This window comes from Gorilla gorilla, chromosome 13, assembly GCF_029281585.2.
Source record: "Gorilla gorilla gorilla isolate KB3781 chromosome 13, NHGRI_mGorGor1-v2.1_pri, whole genome shotgun sequence".
Classification (NCBI taxonomy): domain Eukaryota; kingdom Metazoa; phylum Chordata; class Mammalia; order Primates; family Hominidae; genus Gorilla; species Gorilla gorilla.
The window spans coordinates 23,313,442-23,339,489 of NC_073237.2; the positions used below are offsets into that span (position 1 = coordinate 23,313,442).

A 26,048-nucleotide genomic window follows, 5' to 3' on the forward strand; every position below is an offset into this window, starting at 1 on the left:
TAGTTTGACTTCCTCTTTTCCTATTTGGACACCTTTTATTTCCTTCTCTTACCTGATTGCTCTTGTTAGGACTTCCAGTACTACAATGGCTAGGAGTGATGAGAGTGGGTATCCTTGTTTTGTTCCAGTTCTCAAGGGGAATGTTTCTGGATTTTGCCCATTCAGTATGATGCTGGCTGTGAGTTTGTCATGGATGGCTCTTATTATTTTGAGTTATGTACCTTCAATACCTAGTTTGTTGAGAGTTTTTAAACACGAACAGATGTTGAATGTTATTGAAAGACTTTTCTATGATGATCATGTGGTTTTTGTTTTTAGTTCTGCTTATGCAATGAATCACATTTATTGATTTATGTATGTTGAACCAACCTTATATCCTAGGAATAACACCTACTTGATTGTGGTAGATTAGCTTTTCGATGTGCTGCTGGATTTTTGTTGAGGATTTTTGCATCTATGTTTATCAAGGACATTGGCCTGAAGTTTTCTTTTTCCATTGTTTCTCTGGCAGGTTTTGGTATCAGAATAATGCTGGCCTCATAGAATGAGTGAGGGCTCAGCTCAAGCTCTTTGTTCACTCCCCAGCTTGCTGGCAGCAGGGGCAGGGACCTTGGCAGTGACAATGTTAGAGGGCCTTACACTTACCTTTTGGAGCTCGCAACCCAGAGAAATGCAGAGCCTCTGCTAACCAAAATGATCAGTCCGGGGTGGAGTGGCTATGTCACACACCCAAGTTGGAGGCCTTGCCTGGTGGTGAGCAGGGGGTGGGGGCTCACAGGGAAGACAGTCTGGCCTCTTTGGGAAAGAGCAAAGAACCTGAGTGCCTGTGGTATGCTGGAGGTGTAATAAGGCACTCAGGTTCTTTGTTCTTTCCCAACCTGGTGGCAGCAATAGCAGGTACCGCTGTAGCAGTGGTGTCAGAGGGATCGTCAGTTGCCTCTGGGAACTCCACCCCAGAGATACATGAAGCTACTGCCAATGGGAATGATCAGCTGGGGGTGGGGTGGCTGCACGGCAGGCCCAATCCAGGGGCCCTGCCTGGTGTAGAGCAGGGGGTCAGCGGTTCACAGGGAAAAGAGACTGGGTTCCTCTCTGTATGACAGCTGCAGCATGCTGCAGGTACCAGCAAAACAGTCAGGATCTTTGTTGTTTCCCCAGCCCGAGGGCAGCAAGGGCAATATCCCCGCAGCTGAGATGGTAGAGAGCCTTTGGGTCGTCTCTGGGATTTCCTCTCCAGATAAAAGCAGTGCCACCACTGACTGAAGTGCTCAGGTGGGGGCAGGATGAGTGTGCTGGGGTCCAGGTTGGGAGGCCCTGCACAGTGAGGAGTAGCAGGGGCAGGAATCCACATGGAAAATAGTCTGGCTGCTTTTCAGTATAGCAGCTGCACTGCGTTGGAGACACACGATAGTCCTTAGGCTCATCACTTACTCCCTCTGCAGCCTCAGGGCAGTAGGGGTGGGGGCTGCAGCAGCAGCAAAAAGGCAGAACTGTCAGTTAACTCTGGGAGCTCTGGCCCAGGGAAGTGCAGAGTCACTACTAGCCTAAGTGTTCAGGCAGGGGTGTGTTGGCTGCGCTGGGGACCTGGGCCCGTGGGCTTTGGCTGGCAAGGTGTGGCGAAGGTGAGGCCTATAGTCTGTCTGCTCCTCAGCACTGTGAAAGCAGCATGTATCTTGGGAGCATGCAAGAGGGCCTGGCCTCACCTGCTGGCAGAACTATGGCAGCTGACCCTGGGATGCTCAGGAGCCCAAGGCCCTTGAGGCTCCATATGTGCCTGAGTGGCAGCTCTGCCCAGACTCCGCACAGCGCTCTGTCAGTCTGGAGGCCCTGGAGAGAGAGGGTCAGGGGATCTCCTGCGCCCAGGATTGCAGAGATCCATGGCAAGAGTATGGGCTCCTGGGGGGTCTTGCTCACTCACCCTTTCCCTGTGGTGAGAAGCCTTCCTTGGCTCCATGCCAATCCCAGGTGGGCAGCTGTCCTGTCTCACTCTTCTCTCTTCTCTCTGGGTTTTGTTGCTCCCTTGATGAGTCCCAACGTGTCCTCCTGGGCAATCCAGTTGAAGAGGTAGTGTTTATTGGCCATTCTGTCCCTTGATGTTACGCAACCCATCTGAGCCATAGTCCTTCAGCCACATCCATGACCAAGCGCCTGGGAGATTTAAATAAACTCGGTGCTCTGCTTGTGTAGTAAAAACAGACTACCACCTAAGCTGAGATTTTTAATCATCACTTATGGAAACGATATCCATGAAAGTCCATTACAACTATGAATATATACAGATTGAATATCTGATAAGACACATCTTGAAAATATGTAAATATTTTGATGCATAATGTTTAAGGAAGGAGAAAAGAACAGAGACCTTTTTTTAACCTTTTCGTCCTATGTGATATCTGTATTTAGAATATAGTTAACTCATCTGCAAATCCGATTCTAAATAATAGAGAAAAAAATCTATGTTAATTTTTCCCCATTTCACTTGTATTATTTGGGGATATGTAATTTCTAAAAGGCAATAGGCAATACAATGATATTTTAATTTTTAAAAACAAGCAGTTTTTTTTTTCTTTTCTCACTTGGAATGCCAATCAACAAGGGTTTTTTGGTTTTTTGTTTTTTTGCTTGTTTGTTTACTCCACTTATAATGAAATCAAGTAGTTTTTCTGAACAGAATAATATATTTAGGGGAAGAAACAGCTTATAAGATTATTGACTGAATGTGAAGCTCAAATATTAAATGAGATGAAAAAACTAAATTAGTTATTCCCTGAGACAAACAGCGATGGGAGAATACCTCTGGGAGGCAGCTCCTTTTCCTCAGTTTTACTTATGTATTTAGTTCAACATACCCACACATAGTGCTTATCATATACCAGGTACTATTGTAAAATACGTAACTGTTGATTTACTGGATTCTCATAACTCCCTAGGAAGGTTATTATTATTATCATTTTGCCCTTTTACCTGAGGCAAGTGAGGCTCATACACGGTGTGATGGTTGATTTTATGCATTTACTTGACTGGGCATGGGGTGCACAGACATTTGATCAAACATTCTTCTGGGTACTTCCATGAGGGTGTTTTCTGATGAGATTAACATTGCAATCAGCAGACTAGTTAAAGAAAGCAGATTATCCTTCTTAATGTGAGTGGCCCTCATCTAATCACCAGAAAGTCTGTTAAATAGAACAAAAAGGCTGATTCTTGTGCAAATAAGAAAGAACTCCTCCTGCCTGGCGGTTTGAGCTTGGACATTGGTGTCTTCTGTCTTCAGACTCAACTGAAACATTGGCTCCTCAGACTCACACTGGAACTACACCATTGGCTCTCCCGAGTCTCTAGCTTGTCAGTTGAACATCTTGGGACTTCTCAGCCTCCATAATTACATAAGCCAATTCCTTATCATAAATTTTCTTATATATATGCATGTGTACACACACACACATGCACACACACGTGCATGCACACACACACAATCTGTTTATCCAGAGGACTGTAATGCAGGGAGTAAGTGTCTCAAGACCACATAGTTACAAAGCTCACCCAGGGAGTCTGACTCCAGGGCCCACGCTCTGTTGCCTCTATTGGCCCTTCAAATATCACTCAATGTTCACATAAAACATAATGTCTTAGGCACATTACATGTACAGTAAGTCATAACTTAATGTCATTGATAGGTTCTTTGAAATTGCAGCTTTGAGTGAAAAGACATACTGCATTCCATAGGAATTTAACTCTTATTTACATCAATTAGCATATGGTAAAATTGGTTTTGTTATATAGTACAACATTTTACTTAAAGTTGCAGTTTCTTTTTTTTTTTTTTTTTTTGAGACAGTCTCCGTCTGTCACCCCGGCTGGAGTGCAGTGGCGCGATCTCGGCTCACTGCAAGCTCCGCCTCCTGGGTTCACACCATTCTCCTGCCTCAGCCTCCCGAGTAGCTGGGACCACAGGCACCCACCACCATGCCCGGCTAATTTTTTTTTGTTGTTGTTGTATTTTTTTTTTTAGTAGAGACTGGGTTTCACCATGTTAGACAGGATGGTCTTAATCTCCTGACCTCGTGACCCACCCGCCTTGGCCTCTCAAAGTGCTGGGATTACAGGCATGAGCCACCACGCCCAGCCTAAAGTTGCAGTTTCTAAGAACCTGTCAATACCATTAAGTGAAGACTTACTATACTCCTGTGAGATCAATACTAATATCTCAATTTGAGAAATGAAAAATTTGGGTCTCAGATGATTTAAGCAAAATACCCAAGGTTACATAGTTCCATGTAGCTGAGGTAGAACTTGAACCCAGATCTTTGTGGCTCCAAACACCATTTTCTTTCCAATTTGCCTTCTGTCAGTTATCTACCTTTAATTAATATAAGTATTTATCTACCTTTAATTAATTAATATACATAATCATGAAATAAGCTGAATTATCTCTGCATTTTAAGATCTAGATAAAATGGGTTTAATACCACACTGGTGGAAAATCCCAGTAGCCCTCCTGCATTTATGTGAATTTCAGATTCCCTGACTCTGAATTGACAAGTTCTCTAAACTCTTTTTTCTCTTTGCAGCATCTAGAAACTTCCTACTTCCACATGAGGAATGCAATGTCATTTGTTGGATTTTCACGTGACAACAAAAGAAAATAACAAAAAATAATAAACAAGACCTTGCTTGCATGGAAAATTCATTGCTTATTGTAGGAAAAGTCAGGGATGTCATTACACAGAGCAAAGAAAATAACAGAGGTTAATCAATGTTACTGCTAGCTTGCTCATATATACTTATTTTCATTTCTGATGCTTTTTTCCTCTCAAGGGTAAAAAAACAAACATCAAACCTCTATAAATCTCTCATGCAGGGCACCCAGCTTTCTGCAGCTCTGTCCTTCTTTGGTTTGTAATCCACTCTTTTGAAGCCCGTCTAAGTGCATTCATAGACAAGGCCATCTCTCCCCTTGGCCTCTGACTGTGGGGCAGCGGGTAAAAAGTGGGAGGTGGGTTATGTGCTTCTCGTTGGGTAAATGCTAAACGTTTTTATGTAGGTTGCATTTTATTATCACTTTCTAACAAACAGATAATTGAACATTTAGAAGGGTAAGTAACTTTTTCACAGATACTGAAAGATAAGTCAGGGTTCATACTTTGGTCTGTCTGATCACAAGCCAGACTAAGATTTGAACTTCTCTGAGACTGTTTCCTCAAATTTAAAATCAGAATCATGTTATCTAATTCACTGGCTGAACCAAGCTCATTCCTCACCCATTTTTTATTGGTACTTCTTAAAGAATGTGGTCCTCAGTCTCTAGGTTCCATGTTTTGAGTGTGAAATTCCTATCCCTGTACCCCAGGCAGAGAGGACTGGACCAGGTGTGGACCTCTGACCTAAAAGATCCAAGGCATTACGTTTGCCTGGTTCATCACCTCCTTCAATTGTAGATGCTGCAGATGGAAGTAAATTGGTGTGAGGTGACTGAACTGCAAGATGAGGTGGAGTTTCAACATTCAGGCTGCCCTCTCTGTAGAGGTTTAAGTAAACAGGAAAGAATGTTTAATGAAAATAAGGGGAACAAAGCAACCATGTGGAGTAAAAGCAGAGATGATACATCAGGAGGCCACAAATAAACAATAAGTGAAACATTAGTTCCTGGACCTCAAACCTTGATGCCAGCATTCAGGAGGCTTCCTAGGCAAGGCCTGTCAGCTGTGCTATTTCCTCCACTAGATTTCTTTCTTTTGTTTTGTTTAAGCTAGTTTCAATGACAGGCAACTCTCTCTTGTAATGAAATGATCCTAAGATAAAGGGTTATTGTAAAGTTCAAATGTAATTAGATAAGGAAATATGCATACATGTGGTTAGCACATATCTAGAAAATGATGATTATTAAAGAGTAACTGGTTACAATTATCTCAGTCTTATCACTATTAAAATTTCCCGGAGGTCAGCCTGCTTTTTTCAGGACAAGGATTATAATATTCCAAGAGATTCAAATTAGTCATATATTTTTAATTTGAAAACTACAAAAGATGTTATAATTCAATGTAAGCACACTTTATAGCAAATTTATTGTTTGATTTCATTTTCATGTTATATTAAAATTTTTTGTATCAGTGCTTGTCCAACATGGTACAATGGAAACAATCACATTGGAATAATCAAATTTTTGAATTACTTATAATATGCTCTTTCATTTTACCAGATTTTTTGAAATAAAAAATGAATATTGAAGAATATTCATAGTATCTATAGCTATTTTCTGTTCAATTTCTGAAAGAATGAGGAATAGTAGCTTTTCAAAAGTTGGATTTTGGTTTTTGTTTAATTATAATATCATTCAAAGGACTAATAAAGACTAAAAGGAACAATGACTTTATTGTAAAGATACATATAGACTGACTCTTCAAAGTCACTATGAGGAAGGCTGCACTGTGGCTATTTAAATGTAAATATATTTAAATCAAGCAAAACTAAAAATATAGTTTTTTAGTTACATGAGCCACATTTCAAGCGCTCAATATGTTGCTACCATATTGGATAGGTATGGAAGATTTCCTTCACCCCAGGAAGTTCTGTAAAGCACTAGCTTTCTCCACATCTTTCTTTCTTTATTAGGCATTGTTTTCCATAAAATTTTCTACCTGCTATGACCACTCAAAGCCCTACTTCCATCTCACCCATGGGCAAAATATGCGCTACAGTGGCCATTTACCTTTTTGTTAAAGTCACAGAAAGAATGTAGTAACACTCTGTTATTTTTTTTAATCCAACAACCTCTTTTAATTGTGAAACTGCTGCCTCTGACTACAAGCATGAGCAATTGACCAGGTCTAATCTCATCAACCATGGCTCCTTATATTCCTTACTCTAGTTGTGAGTCCAAGGGTAGGCATGGAATCGTATTAGGATCATAGACCCTCTACAAGATTATAATATTCCAATATTGGGGCAAGATAGGTCTCTCTTGCTTTTACTTGGAACAAGTGATCGATGGAGATGGCAGAGGCCATCTTGTCACCATAGGGGAAAGGCCTGCTTGAGAATGAAGCTAAGCAAATGCAAACAGTGCTGAGAGATGTGGCATTGTTCCTAAATCTCAATGTGTGAAAAAACCAATTCCTTTAGCTTGAATGTGGTTACAGCTGTTTGCAACCAAAATATTTCTGAGGCTGAGGAGGGAGGGTTGCTTGAGCCCAGGAGTTTGAGACCAGCCTGGGCAATGTAGCAAGACCCTGTTTCCTTGAAAAAAAAAATTACCTGGGCCTGGTTGTGTGTGCCTGTAGTCCCAGCTACTTGGGAGGCTGGGGTAGGAGGATCTCTCAAGCCCAGGAAGTCAAGGCTGCAGTGAGCCATGATGACACTGCTGCACTCCAGCCTATGCAACAGAGTGAGACCATTTCAAAAAAAAGTCTGGTTAATATATGGGTATTCGTGCATTTTATGGCATTGTGTATTAAAAGGTACATATTTACAATACTACATTATTTAACTCTCTAAGTAGATTTCTATATAGTATAATACTGCCATTATGTTTTGTCTTTGACGTTGCATATTGTCAATTTTATTCAGTTTACTTAGTGCATACTTTATGTAAGGTACTCTCATATTCAACAAAAATTATTCTAATAAAATAAATGGACAAATCAAGAATGTATCAAAGAATATGAGTTCTGTCTTGATCATTGGTACAGTTTGGATATTTGTGCCCTCCAAATCTCATGTTGAAATGTGATCCCCAATGTTGGAAGTGGGGCCTGGTGGGAGGTGTTTGCGTCATAGGGGTGGGTTCCTCATGAAAAGCTTGGTGTCCTCCCTGTGGTAATGAGTGGGCTCTGGTTCTATTAGTTCACAGGAGGTCTGATTGGTAAAAAGAGTCTGGCACTTCATTCCCTCTCTCGCCATGTGAGAGGCCAACTCCCCCTTCACCATCAGCCATGATTGTAAGCTTCCTGAGGCCTCACCAGAAGCAGATGCTGATGCCATGCTTTTTTTACAGTCTGCAGAACTGTGAGCCAAAATAAATCTCTTTTCCCTATAAACCACTCAGCCTTGGCCGGCCGCGGTGGCTCACGCCTGTAATCCCAGCACTTCGGGAGGCCAAGACGGGTGGATCACGAGGTCAGGAGATCGAGACCATCCTGGCTAACACGGTGAAACCCCGTCTCTACTAAAAATACAAAAAAAATTTAGCCTAGCATGGTGGCGGGCGCCTGTACTCCCAGCTACTCGGGAGGCTGAGGCAGGAGAATGGCGTGAACCCGGGAGGCGGAGCTTGCAGTGAGCCGAGATCGCGCCACTGCACCCCAGCCTGGGTGACAGAGTGAGACTCCGTCTCAAAAAAAAAAAAAATCACTCAGCCTCAGGTATTCCTTTATAGCAACGCAAAATTGACTAATACAATCACAATTACTTTTTAAATGCAAACGCTGTGGAAGTTGTCTGTCTCAAATATTTAAGACTATAATTTTACGATCATACAAATCATACTCCCAGCACTCAGTAAAGACAACTTATATTTGTCAGTCTTTCATATGCACAATTAGAAAATGATTAAAATAGTCTGATAATAGATTTCCCTGTTAAGTTCAGAAGCCCAGTATTCTTTCTTGGTTTTTAACGGGCATGCTCCTTTTAATTTTATATTTATTTCTTTTAATGATGAATATAGAGGCAATAAATAATACTTTTCTTTATATAGGATTGGATTACAATTAACTGATGAATTTAGGAAAGGACTTAAAGATTTATTTTTATCATCTTATAATTTAAAACAAAACAACAGGGCTATAAACTCCAAATATGCAAGTAAATGTAAAGCTCAACTTCAAAAAATAAATGACTTGACAATGATGAAAAAGTAGAAAATGTTTGAGAAACTTTATAGAAATATCCTTTTACTTCAAAAACAGGAGAAATGTGTACTACAGGTAGGCCCCTACTTACAGACTCCTAATTATTCATATGTGAATTCTCAGAAGTCAAGGGCTGGGGGTAATACTGCTTTTAATGAAAGTCTGCTTTTATGAGTTTTCAGATGCCATAACCAAACTGACATTGTGTACCGTTGTTCTCTGGGGAGCTTCATGCACAGAATGAACTCATATGTTCCATGACCTTGGGCCAAACAATATCTTAAAGAAGTAATCAGTATAACATTTCAGAAATTGAGGTGGCCAAAGTCGGTCCAGGAAAGTCTCTCAGGATTTGATATGCTGAGTGCAGGAGAATTCATTTTCCATTCAGAGAAAAGGTCGTACAAAGTATTCATGTGCCTCAAGTGCTGAAAGCAATATAGAAGAAGAAAAATTGGGCTTAAACAAAATTTTAAAAAATCTGTCTTCATTTTCTCCCCCGTGATCCTTTATATCTAGGAAGGCTATTACTGTGGAGAGGCCTTAATATGGACTATTTAGACCAGTCATTTGAACAAATGTCCTAACAACAGCAGAAGAACATGGTCAGTGTTCTGCAGAATCTGGACTTGTAATCAAGTAGTCAGTGTTTAAGAGACAAGCTTAGGTCATGGAAATATACTGGAGCCAAAAATCAGAATTCTAGTTTTTGCTCCAGCACTGATTTGTTCAGCTATGAGTGATGTTTTCAGATAAATTTCTTTAGGGTAGGAAGCAATAATGTTATATGACTTGGAAAGGCTTGATGAATGTTACTGAGTAAATAGATGTTTGCTCATTGCTGTTGAACAGTGGATCAAATTATTAAAGAAAAGTTAGGATAGAAAAATCCAAATACTGGCGGGGCGCGGTGGCTCACGCCTATAATCCCAGCACTTTGGGAGGCCGAGGCGGGCAGATCACGAGGTCAGGAGATCGAGACCATCCTGGCTAACACGGTGAAACCCCCTCTCTACTAAAAATACAAAAAATTAGCCAGGCGTGGTGGCAGGCGCCTGTAGTCCCAGCTACTCGGGAGGCTGAGGCAGGAGAATGGCGTGAACCCGGGAGGCGGAGCTTGCAGTGAGCCGAGATCGCGCCACTGCACTCCAGCCTGGGAGACAGAGCAAGACTCGGTTTCCAAAAAAAAAAAAAAGAAAGAAAAGAAAAATCTAAATACAAAATTATAACAGTATGTAGCCATTTAGAGTTCATTAGTTACAAAGCTGTTAAGATTATAGATATTGCATATTACAATATATACATGTGGAATTTCTGGAACTGATATTGTTTTTGTTTAGGCAGTTGCCAGTTTGGCAACATTTTACATTTTCTGTAGTGAGTGAAAACAAATTATTTGATCTGTAATTACTATGTTATGAAACATATTATTTGACTGTTAAATCATCAATTCTTTTGGAGCTGGCCAACAATGTACCAATTTATTTTTAGTAGTGCAGCCCATGATGAAGAAAAGCAGAAAGCCACTAAGGACAAAAAGATTACTGAGAGCTCCTCCTCATTGTACTTAAATTTTGTTTAGGATGAGATAAATGGAAAAAGAGCTTCAGACTTTGAAGATCTAGAAATGTGGGCAAATTTTCCAAATGTTCGTGTGGATGAGTAAACTGTCACATTTCCAGAACGAAGAACATTGTTTTTTATTCTGCCTGGACTAGTATTAGGGAAAATGTTCAATTGAAAAAGTTACCATATAAGAATTATATCCAGAGTATCATATTTAATTGATTTTTTGCTTACGCAAAAAAAAAAAATTCAATTATCAATGTTTTTGAGCAAAAATAAGGCAACAGGTCAGGCTCTAAAAATAAATATAAGACTATAAAAGATGCATGTCTTATATTCTACCATGGTAAATGGGGCAGTGGTAAAGGAGAATGCAGAGTCCTCCTTCTGGTATACAGAATTTATATTATTGCTTTATTATTGCCTCACACACATCAACCCTTGAGGCAGGAAAGATGTGTTCATAGAAAGCAACTTACCAGTGACCATGCCAGACATGTTCAAATATGCTTCACTATGACATGGTAAGAATACACTAATATTAATGTAACATCGACAGGAATTCAGTAAAGACAGAAATCTGATAATAGTAACAACCATCATTAATTAATGAGTCCTTGTTATATACCAGGCACTGTGTTAGTGCTTTCTGTCTTTCTGTCTGTCTCTCTCTCTCAGAAACTATGCATATTCATATATATTTATATAAAATGATCATACAATTCCAGCAGCCACATAAAAGTTTGGAAGCATTTCCCCTTTTTTCTCTTTTTGAAGAAATGGGGAAACACAGGCACAGACAAATATGGAAACTTTGCAGCATTGATGCAGAGGATGCAGAATGGAGCCTGAATTAAAATGCTCCGTCGGATAGAAGAGGCTTCATTCTTCTTTCTAGAAAGACTGTATGGTGAAGGTCCTGGATTGTGACAAATATGCTATTTCCTCTAAACCCAGACTCCCTTCTCTTCAGGTGGTTTGAACCGTCTTTCCTACCCCTAAACCTGTAGATTATGCCTCCATCTCTCCCATCCTTACACTCCACTCAAAAGGTAATCTGCTCTCTTCGTTCTTTCTCTTAGTCCATTCTGCCTCCAAATGTCTCCACCATACTCTCTCTGGAACACCATTCCATTCTCATCAACTCCCTCCACATCCTCTACCTTACACACCTTGACTTAAGTGAGCCTTCTATAAAGACACTGCCCACCTCCCACCTCCAGCAATTGCAAAGGGATGCTTCTCAGAGTTGGAGGCTTCTTGGGGTTGGGAGGAGAGGCCAGTGTTCTCCACCCTCAGTGCAGTTCCAGACCATTCCTCCTACGAAGCAAACCCTTTCCCTTGAGGCTGACAACATCCAGCCATGTGACCCTGTACTTCTTTCTCACACTCTTTTGCTTTTACTGAAGACTTTGAAGCTTTTTCTCTAAGTTTCACCATCATTTTTGTATCTGGCACATAGTAGTTGCTAAATTATATTATTAAAAAATTCACAGTGATTATTCATAATAAATTATGTGTGATACACTCACAATTCATGGTGAAATGACCATGTATCTCGAGAAGAGAGTTGAAAAGGACAATGAGGACACCCCTTCCCATACTCCAAACTCTAAGTTGCATGATCTTGTCAGTCTCAGGATTGTCAGCCATCCACTTCCACAGCCAAATCCTAGACATGCTGGAGCTTTGAAATATTCGATTATAATATCACATACATACACACTTATTCCAAACTGCATTCCTCCAGCCATCACTCGTCACCTCCACTCTGCCTTTCTTCATTGTATTGTAAAGAATGAATTGGGTTAGTGTGACAGTCTTTATCAGTATTCCCATTACTCTACTACTTTGTCTTCCTACTGCACCTCCTGTGGAAAAAAATTCCACATCATCATCCACCAGATCGTCTTCTGTTCTCCTCCTACACAAACAACTCTCCTACAGATGGAGAAACTCATATAACTGCATTAAAAGTTCATTTGAAAGGCATAGTTGCCAAACTCAATTGGAATACCACCTGGTATTTCTATATTTTCCTGGGCAACTTTCTCTTTCACTTCCCACAGAGCATATTTCAAACTTCTATTGTGCTTTAGTTTTCTTTATTACATCACCATATGAAAGTGTAATTCATTTATTCTGCACTTACTTACTAGACATCTGTTATGTGCCAGGCAAAGGGTGCTGGGTATTATGGTAGAAAAAAGTATAACATTTGAGTTTGTTCCCTCTCACTTCTGCCTTTGTTCCTAAAAGCATTCACCTATCTCTGCCCACCTTGTCTAGGGGAAGATATATCTCCCTCCATGCCCAGCCATTCTACCTGTACTCTGTTAGCTCAGCCATTACCTCAGTTAGCTTATCCCTCTCTGCTCTACCTGAAAATTCTCCATCCTACCAGCTCACTTCCCCAGCAGCACTTACACTTATTTATTTCTGTCCTATCTTTAACTAATCAATATGACCACTCTCAACCATCATGTTTGCTTCTAAGTATTTCCCTCTATCTTCTACATTCTTCAGACCCGCGGTACAGTCGTCCACGCTCCCCTCCTCGTTCATTTCATTCTCTCTCCAGCCTCCTGCAGTTTGGCATCTTCTCCACTATTCTACTGCAGCGGTCCCTTCCAGGGTCAACAAAGCCTCTTTATTAGAAAATGCACAGGGCACTTACTTTCTTCAGTCTTTGAACTCTGCAGGCATTTTGTGTGTGTGTGGGTGGGTGGAGACAGAATTTCGCTCTTGCTGCCCAAGGCTGGAGTGCCATGGCACAATCTCTGCTCACTGCAACCTCCACCTCCTGGGTTCAAGTGATTCTCCTGCCTCACCCTCCCAAGTAGCTGGGATTACAGGTGCCTGCCATAACGCCTGGCTAATTTTTGCATTATTAGCAGAGACAGGGTTTCACCATGTTGGCCAGGCTGGTCTCGAACCCCTGACTTCAGATGATCTACCCGCCTCAGCTTCCCATTGTGCTGGGATTACAGGCGTGAGCCACTGTGCCTGGCCAGGCATTTCTTTTTATAAACCGTGTACCCTACCTCTGGGCCACCAGAGGTTCCTGGTCTTCTCCCACTTACCTCTATGTTCGGTTACTCTGCCTGTCATGACATGTGGTGATCCTCTATGTTCATTCTTCTCTCCTTACAGTTTGTGTGTTCCATGAATGACATCCTTTACTCCCTCAAATCCAAGTGCATATTTTATTTGTGTGAATCCCCAATAAGTAAGCTCCTATGGACAGAGGCTGTGCATGTTCGTTGTTTTAGTCCTGACACCTATCACAGCTGCCTGACAACCCAGTGCCCAGCAATACAGAAAAATGCACAGACTGAATAATACAGGAAATTGTAGGCTGGGCGCGGTGGCTCAGGCCTGTAATCCCAGCACTTTGGGAGGCCGAGGTGGGTGGATCACGAGGTCAGGAGATCGAGACCACGATGAAACCACGTCTCTACTAAAAATACAAAAAAAATTAGCCGGGCGCGGTGGCGGGCGCCTATACTCTCAGCTACTCGGGAGGCTGAGGCAGGAGAATGGCATGAACCCAGGAGGCGGAGCTTGCAGTGAGCCGAGATCGCGCCACTGCACTCCAGCCTGGGCGACAGAGCGAGACTGTGTCTCAAAAAAAAAAAAAAAATACAGGAAGTTGTAACCAGGAGGACCCATTGAAAGTGGAGTGTATTCTTTCACTCCGTATTCACTGGGAATGCACTATACACTAGTTCCAATGCTTGTGTTGGGAATTCAGTGAAGAGCAAGAAAGACAAAGTAGCCCCTGGCACTTACATTCTAGTAAGGGAAATAGTCATTAAACATATGGACTATATAGGGTGTCAGAGAGTGACAAGTGCCACGAAGAAAATAAAGCAGGGAAGGGAGTTACAGAGTGATAGAAGGTAAAAGTGCGCCAGCTAGTTAGGGTAGTCTGGGAAGGAAGGCTTTTTGGTGGTATTAACCCTGAAGAAATGAATGTAATGAGAAAATGCCTAGCAGCTATTTGAAAGAAAACCATTTCAAGAGGAGGAAATGGTAAGTACAGTGAAGTGGGAAAGGCTTTGGGGTACTTGAGGAGCAGAAACCAGGCCAAAGGGATTGGAGCTGAAGTTCTGATTCTAGGTAGAACATAGGAGGCAGTGGCACTGCATCACTCCCACAGGAACAAGTAGTTCAAAAAGTAAAGAAATTGGAAACGTAATCGTTTTAAAGATATCAGAGAGCTGTGGTGGCATAGATGATTAGATGGACTACAAGTGAAGTTGAGATGACTCCTATTTCCTTCACTGAGAGGCAAGGTTTCTGTTCAGACTTGCCCTAAGCTGAGGTGTTTCGCCAGGGGAAAGAGAAGACAATAGAGCTTACTTTCTACGTAGCTTCATTGAGGTACGACTCATGCACCGTACAATTCACCCATATAAAATTTACAATTCAATATTTTTTAGTGTTTTAGAGATATGTGCAACCATCCCCACAGTCAACTTTTGAACATTTTTATCACCTCAGAAATAAAAGCCATGGCCGGGCGCAGTGGCTCACGCCTGTAATCCCAACACTTTGGGAGGCCGAGGAGGGCAGATCACGAGGTCAGGAGTTTGAGACCAGCCTGGCCAATATGGTGAAACCCTGTCTCTACTAAAAATACAAAAATTATCCAGGCATTGTGGCACGCGCCTGTAGTCCTAGCTACTTGGGAGGCTGAGGTAGGAGAATTGCTTGAACCCTGCACTCCAGCCTGGGTGACAGGGCAAGACTCCATCTTAAGAAAAAAAAAGAAAGAAAAAAAAGCCACATGCTTCAGCTATTACTCGTTGTCTTCCTAAGCAGCAACTAGGCTTGTTTCTCCCAGTAGATTGTCCTATTGTGGACATTTCATATGAGTGGAGTCAATAATATGTGGTCTTTTGTTACTGACTTCTTTCAGTTAACATAATGTTTTCAGGGTTCTCCATGTTGTGGCATGTATCAGCTCCTCATTCCTTTTTTGTGAGTAAAGAAAAAATAACAAAATTTAACATTTTAACCATTTTCAAGTGTACAGTACAGTACTGTTAACTGTATGCAAGTTGTTGTGCAATAGGCCTCTGTAACTTTTTCATCTTGCCAAAGGGAAACTCTATACCCGTGGAAAAACTCCCCATTTCCCCCTTTTCCCTAGCTCTGGTTGTCACATTCTACTTTCTGTTTCTATGAATTTGATTACTTTAGAAAACGTATACACAGGGAATCATGCAGCATTATTCCTTTTATGATTGGCATATTTCATGTAGCCTAATGTGCTCAAGCCTTATCCGTGTTGTAGCATATGGTAAGATTTTCTTCTTTCTTTAGGCTGAATAATATTCCAGTGAATATATGGTTTATACATTAATGTATAAACATTGGTTTATACATTAATGTATAAACATTGGTTTATACATTAATGTATAAACAAACTGGTTTATACATTAATGTATAAACAAACATTGGTTTAGACATTAATGTATAAACAAACATTGGTTTATACATTAATGTATAAACAAACATTGGTTTATACATTAATGTATAAACAAACATTGGTTTATACATTAATGTATAAACAAACATTGGTTTATACATTAATTTGTCAGGAGATATTAGTGTTCTTCCAACTCTTAGCTATTGTGAGTAATACTGCAATAAAGATGGATGTGCAAATATCTTTTCAAAATCCTACTTTAAATTTTTTTGATATATACCCAGAAGTGGGATTGCTGGACTATATGGTACTTCTGTTTTAAATTTTTTGAAGAACCTCTGTTTTCCATAGTGGCTACACCATTTTACATTGCCACCAACACTGCACAAGGGTTTCAAGTTCTCTATATCCTTGCCAGTATTTCTTATTTTCTGTTTCTGTTTTTTTTTTTTTGGATAGTGATCTAGCTAAGAGATGTGAGGTGACATCTCATTGTGGTTTTGATTTGCATTTCTCTGATTAGTGATATTGAACATATTTTTATATGTTGGCCATATTGATGTCATCCTTAAAGAAATGTCTATTTAAATACTTTGTTAATAGGGTTTTTTGTTTGTTTGTCTAGTTTTGATGTTGTTGAGTTGCAGGAATTCTCTATATGTTTGGATATTAACCCTCATCAGATACATGGTTTGCAAATATTTTCTTCCATTCTGTAGGTTGCCTTTTCACTCTCTTCATTATTTCCTTTCTGTGCAGAAGATCTGAAGTTTGATTTAGTTCCATTTGTATATTTTTGCTTTTATTTCCTCTGCCTTTGGTGTCATGTCCAAGAAATCATTGCCAAATCCAAAAACATGAAGCTTCTCCCCTATATTTTATCTTACTAGATAATGTTATAATTTTATAAATTTTAGTTTTAGAAATATAATTTTATAAATTACAGTTTTATAATTTTGGGTCTTACATTTAGGTCATGAATCCATTTTGGTTTGTTTGTTGTTTTGAGACAGGGTCTCTCTCACAACCAGGCTGGAGTGCAGTGGCATCATCACAGCTGACTGCAGCCTCAACCTTCTGGGCTCAAGCAATCCTCCTGCCTTACCCCCACCTCTCCCAGTAGGTGGCACTACAGGGCGCGTGCCACCACACCCGGGGGAATTTTTACATTTTTTGTAGAGACGGGTTCGCAGTGTTGCCCAGGACTTGAGCGATCCTCCCACCTCAGCCTCCCAAAGTGGTGGGATTACAGGCGTGAGCCACTGCACCTAGCCGTTAATTCATTCTGAAGTGATTTTTGTATATAGGTACAGGAAGGTAAGGGTCTAACTTCATTATTTTACATGTAAATATCAAGTTGTCTCAGCACCATTTGTTGAAGACACTATCTTTTCCCCATTATATAGTCTTGATGCCCTTATGGCAGATTATTTTACCATATATGTGAGAGTTTATTTCTGGGTTCTCTATTCTGGCCCATTGGTCTATATGTGTGTCTTTATTCCAGTATTATGCTATTTTGATTACTGTAGCTTTACACTGTTTTTTGAACTTGAGAAGTGTGAGACCTCCAGCTTTGCTTTTCTTTCTCATAACTGTCTTGACTATTTGGAATACTTTGAGATTCCTAATGGATTTTGGATTTTTTTTTCTGTTTCTGCAAAAAATTCCAATGAGATTTTTATATGGACTGCATTGAATCTGTAGATTTGGGGGGTAGTATGAACACTGTAACCATATTATTTTCCAATCCAGGAACATGGGATGTCTTTATATTTATTCGTGTCTTCATTAATTACTTTCAGCAATATTAAGAGTATTCAGTATACAGGTCTTTTGCCTCTTTGGTTGAGTTTATTCCTAAGTATTTTATTCTTTTTGATGCTCTTGTAAAGGGGATTTAAAAACATTTCCTTTTCTGATTATTTATTCTTAGTGTCTAGAAATGCAACTGATTTTTGTGGGTTGATTTTGTTTCCTGCAACTTTACCGAATTAGTTTATTAATTGTAACAGTTGTCTCTGTGTGTGTGTGTGTGTGTGTGTGTGTGTGTGTGTGTGTAATCCTTCAGGTTTTCTACATGTAAGATTATATCATCTGCAAACAGAGATAATTTTATTTCTTCCTTTCAAAATTGAATGCTTTTTACTCCTTTTTCTTGTCTAATTGCTCTGACTAGAACTTTTAGTACTGTGCTGAATAGACATGGCAAGACTGGGCATGCTTGCCTTGTTTCTATTTGTAGAGGGAAAGCTTGAGTATGATGGTAGCTATGGGCATTACCTATAGGGCTTTTAATATGACTAAAAGAGTATATAATTTTCTTTTATATAATGATGTATGATTTCTTTTATATAATGATGTATGATTTTCTTTTATATATGATGTAATTTTCTTTTATTTCTATATTATTGAATTTTACAGAAAGGGTGCTGAATTTTATTAAATGCTTATTATTGCACTAATTGAGATGATCATGTGACTTTTTTACCTTTCTGTCAGTTAATATAGTGTATTGCATTGACTAATTTTTGTATGTTGAACCATCCTTGCATCCCAGGAATAAATACCACTTGGTCATAGTGTACTGCTGAATTAAGTTTATGATATTTTGTTGAGGATTTTTGCATCAACATTTAGCAAGATTATTGGTGTGTAGTCTTTTTGTGGTGTCCTTCTTTAGCATTGGTATTAAGGTAATACTGGCCTCATAAAATGAGTTTGAAAGTATTTTTTCTTCTGAAATTTTTCAGAAGAGTTTGAGAAAGAGTGATGCTAACTATTCTTTAAATGTTTGGTAAAACTCATCAGTGAAACCGTCTAGTCCTGGGGCTTTTCTTCATTGGGAGATTTTTTATTACTAATTCAATCTCCTAAGTTATAGATGTGTTCAGATTTTAATTTATTCACAATTCAGTCTTGGTAGGTAGTATATTTCTAAGAATTTATTTCTTCTAAGTTATCCAATGTACTGGAGTATTGTTCATAGTAGTCTCTCATAATCTTTTTACTTCTGTGTCCTCATTTTTAATGTCTCATTTCTGATTTGTGTTACTTTAGACTTCTATTTTCTTACTTATTGAAAGAATTTGTTAAATTTTTTTTTTAAAAAACTCTTATTTCATTGATTTTTCTATTTTTTTAATTTATTCTCTACTTCATTTATGTTTTCTGTAATCTATGACCTTCCATTTGCTAACTGTAATCTAGGACCTTCCTTTTACTAACTTTGGATTTAGTTTGCTATTCTTTTTCTAGTTCTTTGAGATACAAAATTATCTCCAATTATTGATTGGGGATCTTTTTTTAAAAATACAAACATTTACTGCCACAGTTTTGGTGTGTTGTGTTTTCATTTTCATCTGCTTTAAAATACTGTTAAATAGTGATTTCTTGACTCATCAAGTTGTTCAATTAATTTCCACATCTTTGTGAATTTTCTAGTTCAGAGTTTTCTAGTCCAGATTTCTAGTTTCATGGTGATTAGAAAATATAGTTGCTTTTCTTTCAGTTTTTTTTTGAATTGTTAAAACTTGTTTTGTGTCCTAATGTGTGTTCTGTCTTGGAGACTGTTTTATGTGCACCTGACAAAAATGTGTATATTAACATAGGGTGGAATATTGTTTATATATCTATTAGATTCAATTCACTTTTAGTATTGTTCAAGTCCTTTATTTCCTTATTATTTTTCTTTCTGGTTGATCTATTTATTATTGAAAGAAGAGTATTGTAATCTCCTCCTATTTTTTTTAATCTAATTCTTCCTCCAGTTCTATCAATGTTTGCCTCATGTATTTGGGTGCTCTGCTGTTTGGTGCATATAGACTTATAAGTGTTGTACTGTGAATTGACACTTTCATCAATATGATGTGTATTGTTTTTCTCTTGTGACAGTTTTTAGCTTAATGTCTATTTTGTCTGATATATGTATGGGCACCCTTGCTATTTTGGTTACCTCTTGCATGGAATATATTTTTCTATTCCTTCATTTTCAGCCTATGTGTGTTTTCAAAGCTAAGTGAATCTCTTGTAGATAGCATGCAATTGGATCTTTTTAAAATTGATTCTGCCACTCAGTCTTTTGACTGTGGAGTTTAATCCATTCACACTTAAAGTAATTATTGATGGGGAAGGACTTACTATTGCAATTTTGTTAATTGTTTTCAGTATGTCTTAGAGTTGTTTGTCCCTCTTTTCCTGTCTTGCTGCCTTTGTGTTTCATTGATTTTTTTGGTAGTGATATGCTTTGAGGACTTTCTTATTTTCTTTGGTATGTCTTCTATAGCAATTTTCCCTGTAAGTTGCCATGGGGATTATATAAAACATCTTATAGCTATAACAATTTATTTAAACTAAAAATTTAATTCAATTGCATACAAAACCTCTACTCTTTTACCTCCAATTCACCTTACATTATCAATGTCACAAATTATACTTTTAGTATTTTGTATTCATTAATATAATTTAATAATTATGGTTATTTTTATGCTTTTATTTATACCTGATTTAAAAATGATTTATGGACCACTATTGTAGCATGACAAGATTCTGCATTTTTTTTTTTTTTAGACAGAGTCTCACTCTATCACCCAGGCTGGAGTGCAGTGGTGCAATTTCAGCTCACTGCAAGTTTTGCCTCCTGGGTTCACGCCATTCTCCTGCCTCAGCCTCCTGAGTAGCTGGGACTACAGGCGCCCGCCACCATGTCCTGCTACTTTTATTTTATTTTGTTTTTTATATTTTTAGTAGAGACGGGGTTTCACCGTGTTGGCCAGGATGGTCTCAATCTCCTGACCTCGTGATCCGCCCACCTCAGCCTCCCAAAGTTCTGGGATTACACGCTTGAGCCACCGCGCCTGGCCTAGATTCTGCATTTGACTATATGTTTACCTTTACAAGAGAGCCTTATACTTTTGTATGCTTTCAAGTTGGTATCTAGCTTTCTTTTATTTCAACTGAAAGGACTACCATTAGTAATTCTAGCAAGGTAGGTTAATGGTGACGAACTTCTTCAGCTTTTGTTTATCTGGGAAGATCTTTATTTCTGCTTCATTTTTGGAGGGCAGATTTGCTGTCTATTCTTAGTTGGCAGTTTTCTTTCTCTTTCAGCCCTTTGAATATGCTACCCCATTCCCTTTCAGTCTGGAATGTTCCTGCTGATGAGTTTGCTGATAATCTTATGAGAGTTCTCTTGTATATAAGTCACCTTTCTCTTGCTGCTTTCAAGATTGTCTGTCTTGGACTTTTGACTGATTATAAAGTGCCATGGTGTTGGATCTTTAGGTTCATTTTAGACAGAGTCCTTCAAGCTGCTGAAATCAGGTTGTCCATTTCCTTTTTCAGATTTGGGAAGTTTTCAGCCGTTTCTTCAAATAAGCTCTCTGCCACAGGCTACTCTTTGTTGTGCAATCTGTGGACCCAGTTGTCATCTGCCACCACTGTCTAGTTATCTTTTGACTGCCATAAGTGGACTCCAAAAAATCTCCAAAAGAAATTGTTACCAAAACAAGATGGCCAACTAGACACAGCCAGGAAGCACTGCTCCCACTGACAGACACCAAAATATTGAGTAAACCAACATATTTTGAGCCCATCTTCAGAGAGAAAATGCTGAGAGTCATTACAGAGGTGATGCAGACAACAAGGCTGAAGAGGGAGGAAGCTGGGAACCCTACACAGGATACTTGCATGACAGGGCTAGTTCCAGACCTGAATGCCTCCTGGGGAAGGGATAAGTGAAGGGATGGAGGGACAGGCCACTCTCACTGTGAACCTCTGGGATCCTAGGTACATAGAACTTCGCATTCTCCATGGACATTTGAGCTGGCAGGGGGATCTTCAAAGAGAGTAGGCAGAGACAGGGCTTCACCGGCATGGAGCCTAGGAGCATTTGTGCATGTGGCAGCTGTGGCAGAGCATGGCCTAGACACCCATCCCCGAGGGCTCCCCACCTCCCTACAGGCAGCTCTAGCCTCAGCTGATTGCTGGCCCAGGAGACAGTGTGGCTGGCTTCCCTGTAGGACTGGGAAACTTCCAGGGTCCCTGCCTGGCCACCCTGCAGGAGGTGTGCACAGAGTAGCCTCTGCTGCCAGGCCTGGGTGATTTGCTTCACCTGAGTACCTTCCTGGTGGCCTGGGAGCACTTTGGATCCCCCAGAACAGCTGGGGCCCAATCTCAAGGGTCTGGAGGATGAAGCTGAAAGCCAGTCCTAGCTCCCCAAAACAACACAAATACATGGAAATTGAACAGCTTGCTCCAGAATAACTCCTCGGTGAACAATAAAATTAAGGAATAAATAAAAAAATTCTTTGAAATAAATGAAAATAGGGACACAGCTTACCAAAATCTCTGGGACACAGCTAGAACAGTATTAAGAGGAAAGTTTATAGCACTAAGCACCTTCAGCAAGAAATTAGAAAGGTCTCAAATTAACAATGTACCTTTGCAACTAGAGGAACTAGAAAAAAAACAAGCCAACCCCAAAGCAAGCAGAAGATAATAAATATCTAAAATTAGAGAAGAACTGAATGAAATTTAGACACAAAAATCCATAGAAAAGATCAATGAAACAAAGTGTTTTTTCTTCAGAAGAATAAACAAGATCAATAAACCACTAGCTATATTAACAAAGAAAAAAAGAGAAGATCTAAATAAGTACAATCAGAAATGACAAAGAAGACATTGCAACTGATCCCACAAAAATACAAAAGCTCCTCAGAGACTATTATGAACAGCTCTATGTACACAAATTAAGAAAACCTAGAGAAAATGGATAAATTCCTGGAAACACACAAACTCCCAATATTGAGCCAGAAAGAAAATGAAAACTTGAACAGACCAATAAGTTCCAAAATTATATCAGTATTAAAGAAACTGCCAACCACAAAAGAAAAAAAAGAAAAAGAAAAGCCCTGGACCAGATGGATTCACAGACAAATTCTCTCAGACATAAAAAGAAGAACTGGTACCAATCGTATTGAAACTATTCAAAAAATCGAAAAGGAAGGGTACCTCTCTAACTTATCCTACGAAGCCAGAATCAGTCTGATACCAAAATCTGGCAGAGACACAACAAAAAGAGAAAACTTCAGGCCAATATACCTAACGAACATAGGTGCAAAAATTCTCAACAAAATACTAGCAAACTGAATCCAGCAGCACATCAAAAAGTTAATTTACCACAATAAGGCAGGCTTTACTCCTGGGATGCAAGGCTGGTTGAACATATGCAAATCAATAAATGTGATCCACCACAGTAACAGAATTAAAGGCAAAACCCATACGATCATCTCAGTAGATGCAAAAGAAGCTTTCAATAAAATCCAACATCCCTTCATGATAAAAGCCCTCAACAAACTAGGCATCTAAGGTACATACCTCAAAATAATAAGAGCCATCTACACCAAACCCACAGCCAACATCATACTGACTGGGCAAAAGCCAGAAGCATTCCCCCTAAGAACAAAAACAAGACAATGATGCCTACTCTCACTGCTGCTATTCAATGTAGTACTAACAGTCCTAGCCAGAGCACTTAGGCAAGAGGAAGAAATAAAAGACATCCGCGGCTGGGTGTGGTGGCTCACGCCTGTAATCCCAGCACTTTGGGAGGCCGAGGCGGGCAGATCACGAGGTCAGGAGATCGAGACCATCCTGGCTAACACAGTGAAACCCCGTCTCTACTAAAAATACAAAAACAAAAACAAAAAACAAACAAACAAACAAAAAAGACATCCGCATGGGAAAAGAAGAGGTCAAACTATCTCTCTTCACTGACAGTGTGATTCTCTCTTTTTTTGAAACTGAGTCTCCCTCTGTTGCCCAGGCTGGAGTGCAGTGGCACCATCTCAGCTCACTGCAGCCTCTGCCTCCTGGGTTCAAGTGATTCATCTGCCTCAGCCTCCAGAGTAGCTAGGATTACAGGCATTCACCATCACGCCCGGCTAATTTTTGTATTTTTTAGTAGAGACGGGGTTTCACCATGTTGGCCAGGCTGGTCTTGAACTCCTGACCTCAAGTGATCTGCCTGCCTCAGCCTCCCAAAGTGCTGAGATTACAGGTGTAAGCCACCATGCTTGGCCACTGATAATATGATTCTGTATCTAGAAAACCCTAAAGACTCTGCCAAAAGGCCTGTCAAACTGCTAAACGACTTCAGTAATGCTTCAGGGTACAAAAATAATGTACAAAAATCAATAGCATTTCTATATATAACTGAGTACCTCAGCCTCGAAATACATTTTTAAACTATTTTTTTCCTTTCCTTCCTAATCTCAGAATGTAGCCTTGTAGTGTAAGACTCTTTGTTATGCCCTTTCCCAACAGGCATATCTGTGCACAATGCTTGCTCATCTAACTATGTGCTTGCTTAGATATTCCAGGAGTCAATTTTGAAACGAACCAGGAAGAGAGACCAAGCTGCAGATCTTCCCACTCAAGGGGAGTTACACCCAAGTCAGGATGATGCAAATCAGATCTCTAGATGGGCGATTACTTGAGATAACTATGGGAACAAGACATGCAGCTATGCACTCCCTTTTCACTACTCATGTCTATATCCCACACCTTTTTCCTTCTTAATCCCCTTCACTCAGCCCAGAAGGCTGAGATGGCTCTTTTGAGGCTTATGCCCAGACATTCTCCCATCTGCTAGCATTTGACCAATAAAAGTTGCTTTCCTTTCACCACACCTCAGTTCTCATTCTTTGACTTCTGAGAGGAGAGCAGCTGGACTTGAGCTGGTTACATATACACCAATAATGTTCAAGCTGAGAGCCAAATCAAGAACACAATCCCATTTACAATAGCCACACACAAAAATGAAATACCTAGGAATACAGCTAACCAAGAAGGTTAAAGATCTCTACAAAGCTGACAATGTTGGTGTTGTCGTGTTTGGAAATGATTAACTAATTAAGGAAGGACCTAGAATGAAGAGGACAGGAGCCACTGTGGACATTCCAGTTGGTGAGGAGCTGTTGGGTCATGTGGTTGATGCCCTTGGTAATGCCATTGATGGAAAGGGTCCATTTGGTTCCAAGACCCATAGGCGAGTTGGTCTGAAAGCCCCTGGAATCATTCCTCGAATTTCAGTGCAGGAACCAATGCAGACTGGCATTAAGGCTGTAAATAGCTTGGTGCCGATTGGCCATGGTCAGTGTGAGCTGATTATTGGTAATGGACAGACTGGGAAAATCTCAATTGCTATTGACACAATCATTAACCAGAAATGTTTCAATGATGGATCTGATGAAAAGAAGAAGCTGTACTGTGTCTATGTTGTTATTGGTCAAAAGAGATCCACTGTTGCCCAGTTGGTGAAGAGACTTACGATGCAGATGCCATGAATTACACCATCGTGGTGTCAGCTACGGCCTCAGATGCTGCCCCACTTCAGTAACTGGCTCCTTACACTGGCTGTTCCATGGGAGAGTATTTTAGAGACAATGGCAAACATGCTTTGACCATCTATGACAACTTATCCAAACAGGCTGTTGCTTACCATCAGATGTTTCTGTTGCTCTGCCAACCCCCTGGTTGTGAGGCCTATCCTGGTGTTGTGTTCTACCTATACTCCCAGTTGCTGGAGAGAGCAGCCCAGATGAACAGTGCTTTTGGTGGTGGCTCCTTGACTGCTTTGCCAGTCATAGAAACAGACTGGTGATGTGTCTGCTTACATTCCAATGAATGTCATTTCTATCACTAACGGACAGATCTTCTTGGAAACAGAATTGTTCTACAAAGGTATCCACCCTGCCATTAATGTCGGTCTGTCTGTGTCTCGTGTCGGATCTGCTGCCCAAACCAGGGCTATGAAGCAGGTGGCAGGTACCATGAAGCTGGAAGTGGCTCAGTATCATGAGGTCACCACTTTTGCCCAGTTCAGTTCTGACCTTGATGCTGCCACTCAACAACTTTTGAGTTGTGGTGTGTGTCTAACTGAGTTGCTGAAGCAAAGACAGTATACTCCCATGGCTATTGAAGAACAAGTGGCTGTTATCCATGTGAGTATTAGGGGCTATCTTGATAAACGGGAGCCCAGCAAGATTACAAAGTTTGAGAATGCTTTCTTGTCTCATGTCAGCTGGCACCAAGCCCTGTTGGGCACTACCAGGGCTGATGGAAAGATCTTAGAAGAATCAGATGCAAAGCTGAAAGAGATTGTAACAAACTTCTTGGCTGAATTTGAAGCTTAA

The 26,048-nt window shown here is 40.0% G+C and overlaps 1 pseudogene; it reads left to right on the plus strand.

The window, feature by feature from the left end:
* The first annotated feature begins 1,110 nt into the window (after nucleotides 1–1,110).
* Nucleotides 1,111–26,048, plus strand: LOC109024798 (ATP synthase subunit alpha, mitochondrial-like; annotated as a pseudogene).